This window comes from Fringilla coelebs, assembly GCF_963513975.1.
Source record: "Fringilla coelebs genome assembly, chromosome: 2".
Lineage (NCBI taxonomy): Eukaryota > Metazoa > Chordata > Aves > Passeriformes > Fringillidae > Fringilla > Fringilla coelebs.
Genome location: NC_140029.1, coordinates 19,924,922 through 19,938,174, shown reverse-complemented (window position 1 = coordinate 19,938,174; position 13,253 = coordinate 19,924,922). Strand labels below are relative to the sequence as shown.

Here is a 13,253-nt window from a genome sequence, read left to right as displayed (position 1 = left end):
CCTTGGCTTTAGTACAGCACCTCCAACATTACCACTGTATTGACAGCGGCATAGAAAATATCTCCTTTTGAGATAATTTCTGTATTCTTTTTAAGGTATACTACTTATTCAATGCATCATGGCTTCATGTCAGTCCCTGATTCTGTCCAAAGGACCTATTTTATTTCCATCAGCTTCCTCTGCAAAGAACTGGGCTTGACCTTCAGCCTTCTTTGCAGGATCTCTGCTTACCCTTTATTCTGAGGCAGTTAATTGTCCATTTGCACTTCCAACAGAATGCTTTATGTATGATTCTGAAAGCTTGGGGACTTTGTTTTCTAGAGAAAAAAAAAAATTAACTGTCCCCTGGTCTCTTCTGTTTGGTTAATTAATTCCCTTAACTTTATTCCCTGCATTTTGTTCAAATTCCATTTGAAATTGGCTAAGCTGTCAGCATTTGTTCCAGAACTCTTTTCATAGTCCGCTCTTCCATAAGGTCATTCCTACATACCAAAGCCAAGCCTGAAATGGAGTGATCTTTTCATTCAGTAACTATTAGGAGAAGAAATATGTTGACTACTACATCCAGAAATATCCTTCCTATCATTATTAATAGCATCTTCTCCAAGGACTAAAAGTTTCCCATAGATATGGATCTCCCAGTAGTATTTCCTTCTCTAGCAATGCTGACTTCTACACAAAAGCTGAACTTGGCATCTACAGCAGACCCTTAACACCCCCTCTCTGCACACCTCACATCTCACACCTGCCCAGATAAGGTAGAGCAGGACAAGGGACAGGGACATGTGCACTTGTCCATCCCATCAACCAGCAGCTGGGATAACCTCCTCACCATTCCCAGGCCATTCTGCCATTGTGTGAACAGGGAAGCACAACTAACACTGTTGCCCATTTCATTTAAAAATTAATCCAGAATGCATTTCTGAAGTAATCTGAATGACAGAAAAATTTTAAAATCCATCAACTTTGCCACAGTTTTTAAAACTTCTTAACTTTGTAGATCCCTTCTATCAAAAAATGTGAGACAATTAGCCAGTCTGACCGAACGAAAGATTTTTATCATTATTAGACATATGTTTACAGACAGACAAGTTGGAAGACAATTTATTCTTAATTTGGCATTTCAGAAGCACCTCTCACCTTTGTGGTGTAACAAAGGCAGCTTTAAGTACTTGAGTGCAGTTGTATTTATTAACACTTTGCATGAGTCACCACTTCCAAATGCCTTATGCTGTCCTTAAAATCATACTGGCATATATTTCCTTTTAACATTTTGCTAAGTGCTACTAAAACTTTACAGCCCTGGGGGAAAATTATGTAGGAGAGAGCTGGCACATTTACACTTGAAACAATGAGGCATACATAGATCTGCTCATCCTTTACCCATTCAGATTCACAACAAGCAAAAAAACACCTTTACTTAATGTAATGTCATCCATAACATTTTGCAAATATGAATTACATTTCCCCCAGAAAATGCAATATATCTCTGGTAAGCCTGCACAAAGGGCCACTGCTTAGTACAAGATAATGATCCTAAATCCTAAGAGTAGCCATGTAAGAGAGGAAAAAAGTCAATATGGATTTTTAAAAAATATACTTAATTTCAAAAATAAACAGGTTCACAATAGATTCTCTTTAAAGAGTATGTTCTGACTTCTTAGTCTAATGTTTGCTGTTTTCAAAAGTTTGGCAAAACAGAAAGAATAGCACCACTTAAATGAGTTAGTTAGGAAGAGGACTGAAAATGTTGACATCATTTAAGCTGTTGAGGTCCTCTCTGTCAAACATCTATATGAGCTCCAGGCAGAAGTGTGCTTTTCTCATTGACAATGTATCCATAACCACTGACAGTGAAATGTGAAAGTTGGAGTTTTCCTCCACATTTAGCTATCCATACAAAAAGGAGTTACTGTCACAAGAGTAGTGGTGCAAACAAAAGGAGCATGTTCATATGAGCAGAGGGTTTGCCCACAGCAATGAACATTTGCTTCACCTACTGTGGTTTAATGTGGCAGGGACACACCTAGGAGCTTCCTTCACAGATGCTACTCCAAGTGCCAGGAGTTTTTATCCCCCCTGGGCCAAGCCACAGATACTGACAGCAGCCAGGGGGCTGCAGCAGCTGCAAGGGATCAGTGCTTGGGCTGTGGGCTGGCTGCCAGACTAAACAGCAGCAGGGTCACCTCATCCATGCCTTTCTCTCTCCCATCAGTACTTTGCAATTTCTCCTTCTTTTTGTCCCCTGTTATCTTCAGTTTGCTGTCTTCCAACTCCACCTCTCCCTCTTCTGTCCCCAAAACCAAGCACTAACTAAGACATTTCAAGAGAAACTCCAGCAGAATGAGGAAGATGAGGCAGGTCCTTGGCTTCCCTCTCCTCCTCTACCTGCAAAGGCAGCAGATCTCAGTCTCTGAGAGGATGATTTGTCCTAACTAAGGAAGTGCAGAATAAAGTTGATTAAGGCAACTATTTAAAAGATGGGAAATAAAAAGAAAAAAGCAAAGCCATCAGCTGAAGAGGTTGCCAAGAGCGGTACTCATCTAAATGAAGAACACTGTAGCATTGATGTCAGCTGCTAAGCTTGGGCTCCATTTATAGCTGGGGTGAGGAAGGGATCATGACAGAGGACATTTTCCCTTTGACTTCAGGCCATGAAATGAGCTTCTGTCGCTCTGCTCTCACATTTTTTCCCTACTGTGTGTGAAGTCCACCCCTGAAGAAGGCAACAAACGCAGAGGACAGTTTCTAGGGAGAGAAACAGAATAAGGGTGTCTCTCACAGCAGAGCCAGCCTCCTTCCGCAGGCAAAATAAAATGAAGGAAAACTCGGATAACTAACAGGCCAGCAAAAGTGCAGTTTCAGCTAAAAGCTCACATATTCATGGTGCCCCAATAATAAATTTAAGTAAATATGAAAAGTTGGTCATAGGGCTCTGGGAAGAGCCCTTCAGCTGAAGCAGTCCACTGAAAAAACCATCCAGCTTCTGAAACACAGACCCTGCTGTGTTTATCTAAGAGGCTACACACAGCTGGGTGCAACAGCGAGGGGCAGGGATCCACAGCTCAGGAGGGCCCCCATGTCTTACATTCTGAGGTACTGGCCAGGTGAATTCTGCTAGCTTTTCAAGTATTTTTCTTCCCAAGAAATCACTTTCCAGTTTTAAGCAATTATGAAGAGTTACAGGCTCAAAGACTGATTTTCTTATAAAAAGTAAGAATAAAGAACAAATATCCTTCTTTGAAACTTTCAGGAAAAGGATCAGTTCCCTAATTTGCCAGGGGTGTAAGTAATAATTGCACTAGCATGTTTCCAGAGTGCTTTTTATCTCTTTGCTATTGCCATTCTCTTTGAAGAAGAAGCAGATTCTCAGGAGAACAGTAATTAATAGAGTCAGTCTAGAGATGATTTCCTCCAGTCCCTCTGCAGTGCTAAATTGCATGAGTCTCCAGGAAACAGAGTAAAGTGGACAATATAAAACCAATCTAAACCTACTACAAATGGCAGGAAGATGTACCAAAGCAATGGGGGGCATGCACATTTAAGAGAGCCCAACAAACGCTGCTACTTCTTTGTCTTTTTTTCCTTGTTTTCCTTGATGCTCAACCTACAGAGATTTACTAAGACTAGAAGTACAGGTTTCAGAGGTCATTGGGGAAGTAATTCAAATACATTTAAGGCTGCATACAGGTAAACCTATGGAAATTGCAGGTGAGCAGGATAAGAAATCCATGACTAAGAGACAAGCTTGTCATACACCTCCCCCCCCCCGAATAAGGCTAAATGGCAGATACAGTTTTGATCCCAAAGTAGAGGAAACACACACGAGCATCAAAAGAATGCACCAGAAAGCAGGCTGTCAAAACTAATCAAAGACCTCAGAAACTTCTGGATGAGTTATTTTTATGCCTCAGATCCAGCCTATGTGCTGTAGAAGAGGCACCCTCCTGAAAGAACAGCTACAAGTAAAAGTGCAGCAGTGTAATTACTGCAAGTTCACCTCTGCTTTACTAACACACATACCTGGGCCCTTATCTTTTCTTCCAAGTTGGTGTAGTGTTCATTTCCATAACTAATGCAATTACTTCTGCTGCTGTCAAAACTGCAACTTTTTTCTTCTTTCTCTTTATTTAATAAAAGCTAACTGGAAAGAGAAGATTTTTAAAGAAAAGGAATTCTGAGAAGTAACTATACAAAACTCACAGGTAATGTTTCAATAATACCAACACTGCAAATGCTACAACAGTCCATACTCACAACTGGGGATTAGAACAGCAAATCTAACCTTGCATCAGAACATGGCACGGTGCTCTCTGTTTTACAAGATCCAAGAAATGACTGTACTCATGAAGGAAACATTTTTAAATGGAGAGCTGAACTTAGTTTTGGAAAGGTAACTTAAGCATCTTCCAGCCAGTGCGAAGAAGCTTTGTTGCAACCTCAGGAGGCCAAGCAGCAAGCCTTGCTCACTCCTCCCATGTGCTGGCCATTGATACCAATGACTTTTGTTAAAAACCAACTGTGATGTGGGGACTGGGTAATCTTATGGATAATCTGAAGTGAATACTTCCAACATGAAATACAAGAACAGTATAAAAAACACACACAACTAATACATTGCAATACACATTCATATAGAAGGCAGACAAGCTTGCGATTACACAGATCTTTCCCCAAAGAAACATCTTTTGAGCATTGCTCCTTGCTAACATGATGGTTTGGCCTTCATTTACATGAGTATGTCAGCAGGGCTGTTTATGTGAATGTGTAATTCAGCCTCAAGTGCTGCTCTTGAGTGATGCTGATGCCTCAGTGAGCAAACAAAATCTGCAGCTGAAGTCTGGGGGAGCCATCAACCCACAAGACCAATGAAAACCAAGACATTGCTAAGTAGTTGACAAGACTCAGGATTCATGGAACACCAGAGGACAAGGGTATTTTTTCAGCCCTTTCTTGAGTGTCAACACAGTTTCTATACAAGGAATTCTTCCAAAGTGTTACCTGCTGCCTGCAGGAATAGAGCTCAGGAAGACATCCAGCTACACCATCAGCAGGACTGTACCTACAATGCCCACCCAAACACCCCATTACTTCTCTTGTTTGAAACAAATGTGAACACTCCTGTAGCTCTGAGCAGGTCACAAGAGTCCTGATCCTCAGTCTTCACTATATTTGCTTATTTATAACCATCACTGAGGCTGAAAGTGCCACTGGTAGAGGCTGGGACCATCTGAACTGCTTCTGGCTCAGCATGGACAAAAAGGACTCCCAGATGACATGAATTTACATCATAAAACATGATTATAATGGGTGACAGGGAATACAGAGCCATTCATTTACCCACTTCTGCTTCAAGCAGGGAAGCCTTGAGGAGCTTCCAAGAAAGCTCACGTAAAAGCAACCTCATTTGCCTGATGAATGGAATCAAAATGTCTGTTTCTTTGTCTGTCTATTTGGAACCAGACTGAGAAACTGCATTTAGAGTTAAATCTATGTCTAAATACCTAAATACACACTCTTATGAGTCAGAGTATTTATTGTTGCCTTGCTCCAATCACCCTGTTAAAGCTGCATTCAAGCTTGCTTTAAAAGGGATCCACAAAGATAGCTAGAGGCCAGTCTAGGCAAAATAACAAAACATTAATTCCTCATGGTAACTCATCCCAGAATAAACGTGGCCTCCCCTTTTCCCCCTTGATTTTGCATTCTTAATAGATAAATAGAAATTCTACTGAGTTCACAGAAAACTGAGTAGTATTACCATTAGTGGGGAAAAAAAGCTTCATGGAGAAAACAGTGAGATGAATCACCAAGAACATAACAAGGTTATTTGTGAAAACCAAGGAAATACGTACACACTCTATTACACATTATTACTTCTAAATGCACCAAAATGCATTAAGCACTTTACAGAACAAGCTATGTACAAACTCTGCTCTTGACAGTTTATAAATCTGGCTTCATAAACACTGAAACCATCCTCACCCCTTCTCAAGCAGCCACGTGACTGCTGGGATTTTCAGAGGCAATGACTGAAATCTTCTCTCCATTTTGAAGTTTGTTTTACACCAGACCTCGGGAGCAGAGCTGCACTGTTTCAGAAAACTTCAGTAATATACACTGTAAAGAAAACATCTGTCCATGCAAAATGAAACTTTGACTTGGCCTGGCCTTGCACCCTTAGGAGAGGAGCAGTGTTAGACAAGAGATCAAACCTACAAGGGTCTCAAACACACAAGACTAACACACACAATGCTATGACAATCTATACAAGACAAGGGGAAAAACAAAAAAGTCATTTTGACATCAGTCTTTGCAGCTGGAGGTCTTTATCTGAATTTGAAGAGTTCAAACCAAAGCCCTACCTTGCAAAAGGACACCAGCTAAAAAAAGGAAATATAATTAACAAATGGCAACAGCGTGAAGATCGGAGCTCTAACAACCCTAAATTGGGAGAATGTGTATTACCAAATTACACACATAACTTGGGAGAAGTGAAAAACTTTGTTATTTCCTGTGACTTTTGGTGAAGAGGACACTCTTCACCAAAGCCTCACACATTTAAGTAAATAGTTATTAACAGCTAATGTATGGTATTATATGGTATATAGAAAGTTGATCAAAAAGTATAAATATTCCAACAGAAATCATACAGAATGAATTAGGCTGATAAATGTGCTCTGCACAGCATTTTTATTAAAAATTGTTTTGCATGATCTACAGCATCTGTATTTCATGATGGTTCATTTTCTCACTTTCCTGCAAGAGAAAGCATTTAAGAGAACTTTAAAATAAGCAATAGATAAAAAACCGTCATCAGAAACATGATAGTAAAGGAAAGGAATTCAATAATACATCTTCATGTGGAATTTCAGGCATGAATTCTACATAAAAAGCAAGTGATTTACACAACTAGTACAAAATACAGTAAGATATAAGTAAACTCTGCTTAATATTGCATGCTAGCTAAAGGAACAGACACTCTATTTGCAGGCATAAATAATAATTGTAAGGACTTCTTGCCAATAATATTTCTTGTCAAACACTTTGATGTTATGCTCAAAAGAGAGGGAAAAAAAACCCAACAGCAGATTGTTACTAATCAGATTTCCTCCCTGTGCACATTTTAGTTACTCTTTATTTAAGTTAGGGCAGAAACACTGTCCCCTTCACCTTTTTCAGTCTTGCTGAGAGAAAAGGAGCTGCAACAGCATACAATCGTTTTGCTGCACAGCAAAAATAACTGGGTATTTTCTGGCAATGCCATACAAGAAAGAAAAACAGCCACAGCTCGATGCCTCAGCTGGCCAGCTCTGAGTAAAGGCATCTTTTCAAATTCAGCTGTACAGACCTTAAATTTGCTGAAAGACAATAAATTTAACAGTCAGCCAATTAATTCTTTCCCATCACTTCACAGAAGATGACTAAAGGCACCTATGACATATTTAATGGCAAAAAAATAGTTCATGTTTACCTGGGTTTGAGAAAGCCTGCACCAACAAAAATACATAATGAGATGGATGGTACATGGACAATGGAAATGCAGAAAGGAAAAATGATACAAACTGGTGTGGCACACAGTATTGACAAAATTAAAGTCATACCACTGTAGCAAGGGCCACAGTCTTGACTCAAGTTCAGTCAAATTTAGAGAGCAATAGGCACAATGGCAATTATAACTCATGGCCAGAAATGCTGTACTAGTACTGAAGGATTTAAATACTCTCCAGTCATTGTGTATACTCTCTGGAAGTAAAATACATAATTCAGCATCACCCACAACAAACTATCCAAAATCATGCAGAAAGACTCAGTAACTGGAAACTCACAAACTTCTCATATAAAGGAATGCTTTCAAGACTACAGTGCTATCAGAAAATAAAGATTTGCAAGGACCACGTCCAAAGCCATGAATTACCTGCAGTGGGACAACCACTGTTCATTAGAGAACTCACAGCAGGGAGAATGTCTCCCCAAAAAAATATAGTTAGCCAGAAGGGAAATCATCAGCTGATCAGCATCCAAAAAGGACAAGAGCATCTCCTCTGTAAATAAATATAAGCAACTCTTTTTGTTACAATAAAGTAACAAAAACACTTGACAGAGTAATGTACAATGTACAGAGGACCGCACAGTTTGCTTTTTTTTAAACTTTTTTCTCCTCTGTGTTTCTGACAGAGGTTAATTCTGCCCTCTTGCAACATTTTTATCATAGTAAACTCCTAAAATTTAGGAATTCGACATGGTTTTACATGGGCTGTGCATTCATGCAGGGAAAACCTTGACTAAAATGCAGATACATTGTGGAAGAAGACAGGTGAGGGGCAATAAAGCTCAAACATTTGCATTTAATTAGTCCATTCTCTCATGGCCTTAGACTGAATTTCAGATTTACATCAATCTAAATCAGACCTTATGAATACATTTCAGGGTAAGACATGCAAAAATAAAAAGATAAAAGAATCCCAACACTATTTATAGAGAAATTCATATTATCAGTCCTCAGTAACTCTGAAAACAAAGCTCATCACTAGCAACTTCATTTCTTCCAGTCACAGTGTCCACCTGTGGGCTCACTCAGCCACAAGGAAACAAAGCAGCCCAGAATGATGCACCAGCAAGATCCCTGCCCAAGAGATAAAACTGTGTGTCCTGAATCACAACTGAGCAGGAGTTCACTTTCTGCTGAAGGACTGTGAACTGCCTCTGGAAATCCCAGTGGCTTTAAATCCAAAACTACCAGGTCAGCCAGATTGACTCCTGCACTTGTGTGACATTGCATTTTTCACTCCTATAAAACTTCAGCTTGTGTCCATCAGGTACAACTGGAAGTGAGTGGGGCAATGCTCAGCTGCTCACGGTTTGTGTCACAGCTGGCAGTCATCTCCCATGTTCCTCCAACAGGCAGCTCAGGTAATTCAGCTTTTGAGGTCACAAGGACACAGCTCAGCAGCTGCCCTGCTCCTGAGCTAATGGAGGTGTCAGAAGGTGCTGCCTGTCGCCCAGATAATGCTGAGAGCTGTGCATCTCTCCAGTGAAAACCACTGAGATATGAACCTGAGAACATGTTGCATCCCCACTACTGGGCCAGCCCCTGAGGCTCCCATGAGATTCCCATGGGTTGAAACAAAACCCCCTGGTCATTGCTGCTGCCTCTACTGGTGCAAGACACCGCAGACACCACAAGAAGTAAGAGATTCAGCAGCCACAACTCTGAAAGACATGCACCCTCCAGTTAAACACCAAGCCATGTGCTTCCCCTCCTGCCACCTGCTCCCACCATTTGTCCAGATGTGCTCAGAGGACAGAACAGGCTGGGAACCCGACAACAAAAGCATTCATAAAGGAGACCACAGAAACACGCATCTGGGAGAGGAAGCAACCAGCTAATCAGGGGGTTCCTCAATTACTCACAGAGATCTCTGCCTGCAAACAAGAAAACCCCTCTGTCATTCTACCACAAGTTCCTCAGTGCCATACTCTGCAGTAAAATAAATCACTTATCTTATTGAAGATAACTTTCATAGAAATTGGGAATATTTCCAACATCCAGTATGTACAGCTACAAAATCTGACATTTAAAAGGATACATGACAACAGAATGCAAATATTAATGACAGCCTGCAGTGATACAGAACAATTTACCACAGAAGAAAAAAAATGAACATTAAAGGCCAGAGAACCAGTTAAAGGATGGTTTTATCCAGAGGGTCGCTGGAATGTGAGACAATTTGCCAAGGGAAATGGAGGGTGTGGCCTCTGCACAAAGTTGGACTCCACATCTGTTTCATGAGCTGGGACATATTTTATAGCAAGAACAGGACCAGGCTGCAAGTACCTATGGCTTCCTTCCTGCAAAATTTGTTTATGGCTTTGCCTTTTTTTTTTTTTCTGGTATGTATAGATAGCTCTACGTACTGTGCTCCTTCAAACCCCACCTGGAGAGCAGAAATACATTTCCAAGCTTTTAAGCAAGCTTAATCAAACAATGATCTTCAGATTCTTTTCCGCAGCTTGTGTTTAAACAAAGTGCTTTGCAAGCCTCAGGATCTTTATTAATAGGACCAGACTGGAAAGAATACAGTAATCACACAAATGAGAATTTCAGCCAGCCAAGATACTGGATCCATATGCCAAGTCACGTATAGATGAGCGTAACAGGACCTTTTACAAACTAACAGGAAAAAGGGAAAAAATACTCATCATTAAACACCATTTAATTTGGATCTCTGCATCAAACCTGACACCCCAAACAACACAACTGACTTTGTAAATATTTAAAACCTTGCAAGTATTATCAAAGGAAGACAACAGCAAGTTTCAGGAGATTAGACAGGCCAAAGTCTAGGTGCTACAGGTATACTTAGTTATACAAGATGCTTGATTTCAAAGAAATTGATCATCTACAGTAAACAGAACTAGCTCTAATCTACTATAGTTACCTAGAACTGTAGTAGTTATAAAATCACAGGATCGTCTATCTTCATGGCAGCACAGCAAAAGTGAGCAATAATCAGATTCATATAAACTAATGCACAAAAGTATGAGGTATTATTTTGAAGTAAACAATTCAATTGTATGATGAAATATCAACAGCCTCCAGTATAACTTTTCCACAGCTTCAATCACCTGTTTCAAAAATGCAAAGCATCTAAGTATGAAATAACAGCAGACTATCCTGCAGGTAGTTAAGATCAGCACTTACTCCTCCTGCATACCTGAGGGCACCACAGCCTGAAAAACCCAAACTTTACTTAGGTTGCCCTTAGCAACTGAACACTAAATACAGTCTATTTAAGTACTGCTATAATATTCAATTTTCCATCAGCATATCATAACATTTTTTGATTTAGTAGAGAATTTATTCAGAAAATCCTTTTAAATGTAAGCTATCAATAACACTTAGATAGTAAGCATTAGAAAGAAAAAACGTTACTTACTTTTCTTTTTTGAGTCAGCCATGCCTGATAAGATCCAGGTATCTCCCAAGGGAGCACTAAGATTAGACACCCCTTTAGAGAAACTTAATGTGAACCATGTGGACTTGTCAGCCAAGGCATGCTACAGAAAGGCTGTCAGATTCTTTTTGTAAGCAGTACAATGCATGCAGACCTCCTTTATTCCCTAGACAAGTAAAAGCCATTTCCCTTCATGGAGTGAAATGTCTTTCTATATTCTCAAATGTCATAGAAAGGCAGCTACAGTGTGGAACTTGAACTCTGAGTACATCTTTTCCAAGTCACTAAGAGTTCAGCTGTATTTCTGCCACAGGTAGAGGTATTCCATTAGAACAAGAGCAGCAAACACACCTTGCCCAGAAACACCAGTGGGTGAACAACAGAGGTCCTTAGCAGACAAATGAAAGAAGTTCAAAAATCCCTGCTTACAGGATGACATGTAAACCAGAGTATTCCTTAGGTATCATTTTCATTTGAGATTTAAATTCTAAATATATATGAAATTTTGAAGAGCTGTAGCCAACAAAACGACTTTACTATATATATCTCTACAGAAACAAATCTCCTGACTAAGTAAATTTCCTTCTTCACAGTTCTACACAGATACTTGTGCATAAAACGTAACCAATTTGCAACTGAAGATAAATACAAGTAGAACCAGCTACCTAAATGTATCTGTGACCTCAGTCATCTTCCATTTACTTCACTCTTCAGGCTGAAAGAAGCGTGAAGACACATCTGCAAATTTCAAAAAGTTTCTGGAAAACGGAACTGAAATACAAACCATCAGCTTGTGTGGGGAATATTGACTAGGTAGAGCTCAACATTTTTCCTTCAGGGTAGTTCTGTATTCACACCACCATCATACCTGAACAATCTCTAAAGGCTAGCACGTGTTTACACACACAGGTTCTTTGGGAAGAGAAGCATTTCCACAGGGGAAGAAAAAAATTGAAAAAGGACCAGAGAACAGCCTTGCTCTAAAGTCACCAAAAAAGGACATAACAGAGACTGAAATCCTCGTCTTGCACTTCATCTACATGGCTAACCTTCATTCCAGGCACAGGTTGCTGATTTTAGCCAGACATGACCTTGCTGCCCAGGCAGACCTGAGCCCAAAACATCACCCTGAAGCTTGGCAAAGGACTGGTGCTGGTTGATTCAATCTTCTCCTGGAGAGGCTGTATCAGCACACACCTTCCTGGGGAAGCACAGCACCATATCTGAGCCTAATGCCTGTGTGCCCCTCTGAAGAGAAACCCTGAAGATCCACCCACGTGGGAGTTTTATTAAAGAGCATCTTTGTAAGTGCTATTACAAGAACTGTAATTGCTCTGCAGGGACAGATTATGCTAGAGACAGAGAAACTGAATAAAGGGAAGCTTCACCTCCTGCTGTCTGTACACAGGGTGGCCACTTTCTCTGTACTTTAGGCACTTGTATTCCTGCACAGTGTCTGGGAGCAGACAAATAAAACCACATCAGCGTGGCTCTACACCTAACCTAGCAAGTCCTGCCCAACTCAAGCTGCATCTGCCCCCATCTTTGTCCTGCACATGAGGGGAAGAACAGTGATATCTACATGTCAGTGAAGAGTTCCCAGAATACATGAGGTGTTCAAGAGCTATAAAAAAATAGAATCTGATCAGAATGGAAATCTACTTCCTGTAACTTTTTAAAATCCTGCAACACACACAAGCCCCTTGCTTCCTGGATTCCAGCTCTTTGGTGTTAATTCATGGCCACTTTGCACAGCAGATGAAAAACAGCTGGACTAACTTCAAATTCCATCAGTTCCAATCAAAGCTTGGTCTTGGTGTTCATACTGAATGACAAAGAGAGCTCACTTCCTATATTTATACATGCTCTTTAGAGATTAGCAATAAAAGTACTTTCAAATGTTGCAGAAGTGTAAGCATGAGTCACCACTGTCACTGGGAATTTCACCCAAATGAAGAATGAAGCACTGGGCTCAACATTCATGAGAAATCATATTCCTCCTTCCAAAGAATCCAACATGCATAAGGTGAGATAAGTCCTTGACAAAAAAGATCCAAGGATCAGATGCCAGAAATCTGGAATTTAACTATTCCTTTACAGCTAATTGCCTCTTCTGTAGCTATCTTATTTGGTGAATTTGATAGTTTTCTTCAAAATTTCCTAATTTGAAAACAACACCTACAGAGCAATTAAACTTCCTGAACGAGTTAACTCTGCTTGTGAGTATTCAGGATGGGAGAAAATAAGCAGCTACCTTTTATGAAGTAGAGATGTTTAAGATGTTTTTGGTGGGCA

The 13,253-nt window shown here is 40.1% G+C and overlaps 1 protein-coding gene across 1 annotated transcript in view; it reads right to left on the bottom strand.

Moving 5' to 3' along the window:
• ARHGAP6 (Rho GTPase activating protein 6) overlaps positions 1-13,253 on the bottom strand; it is a 309,222-nt gene that overhangs the window by 138,520 nt on the left and 157,449 nt on the right. The window lies entirely within an intron of this gene.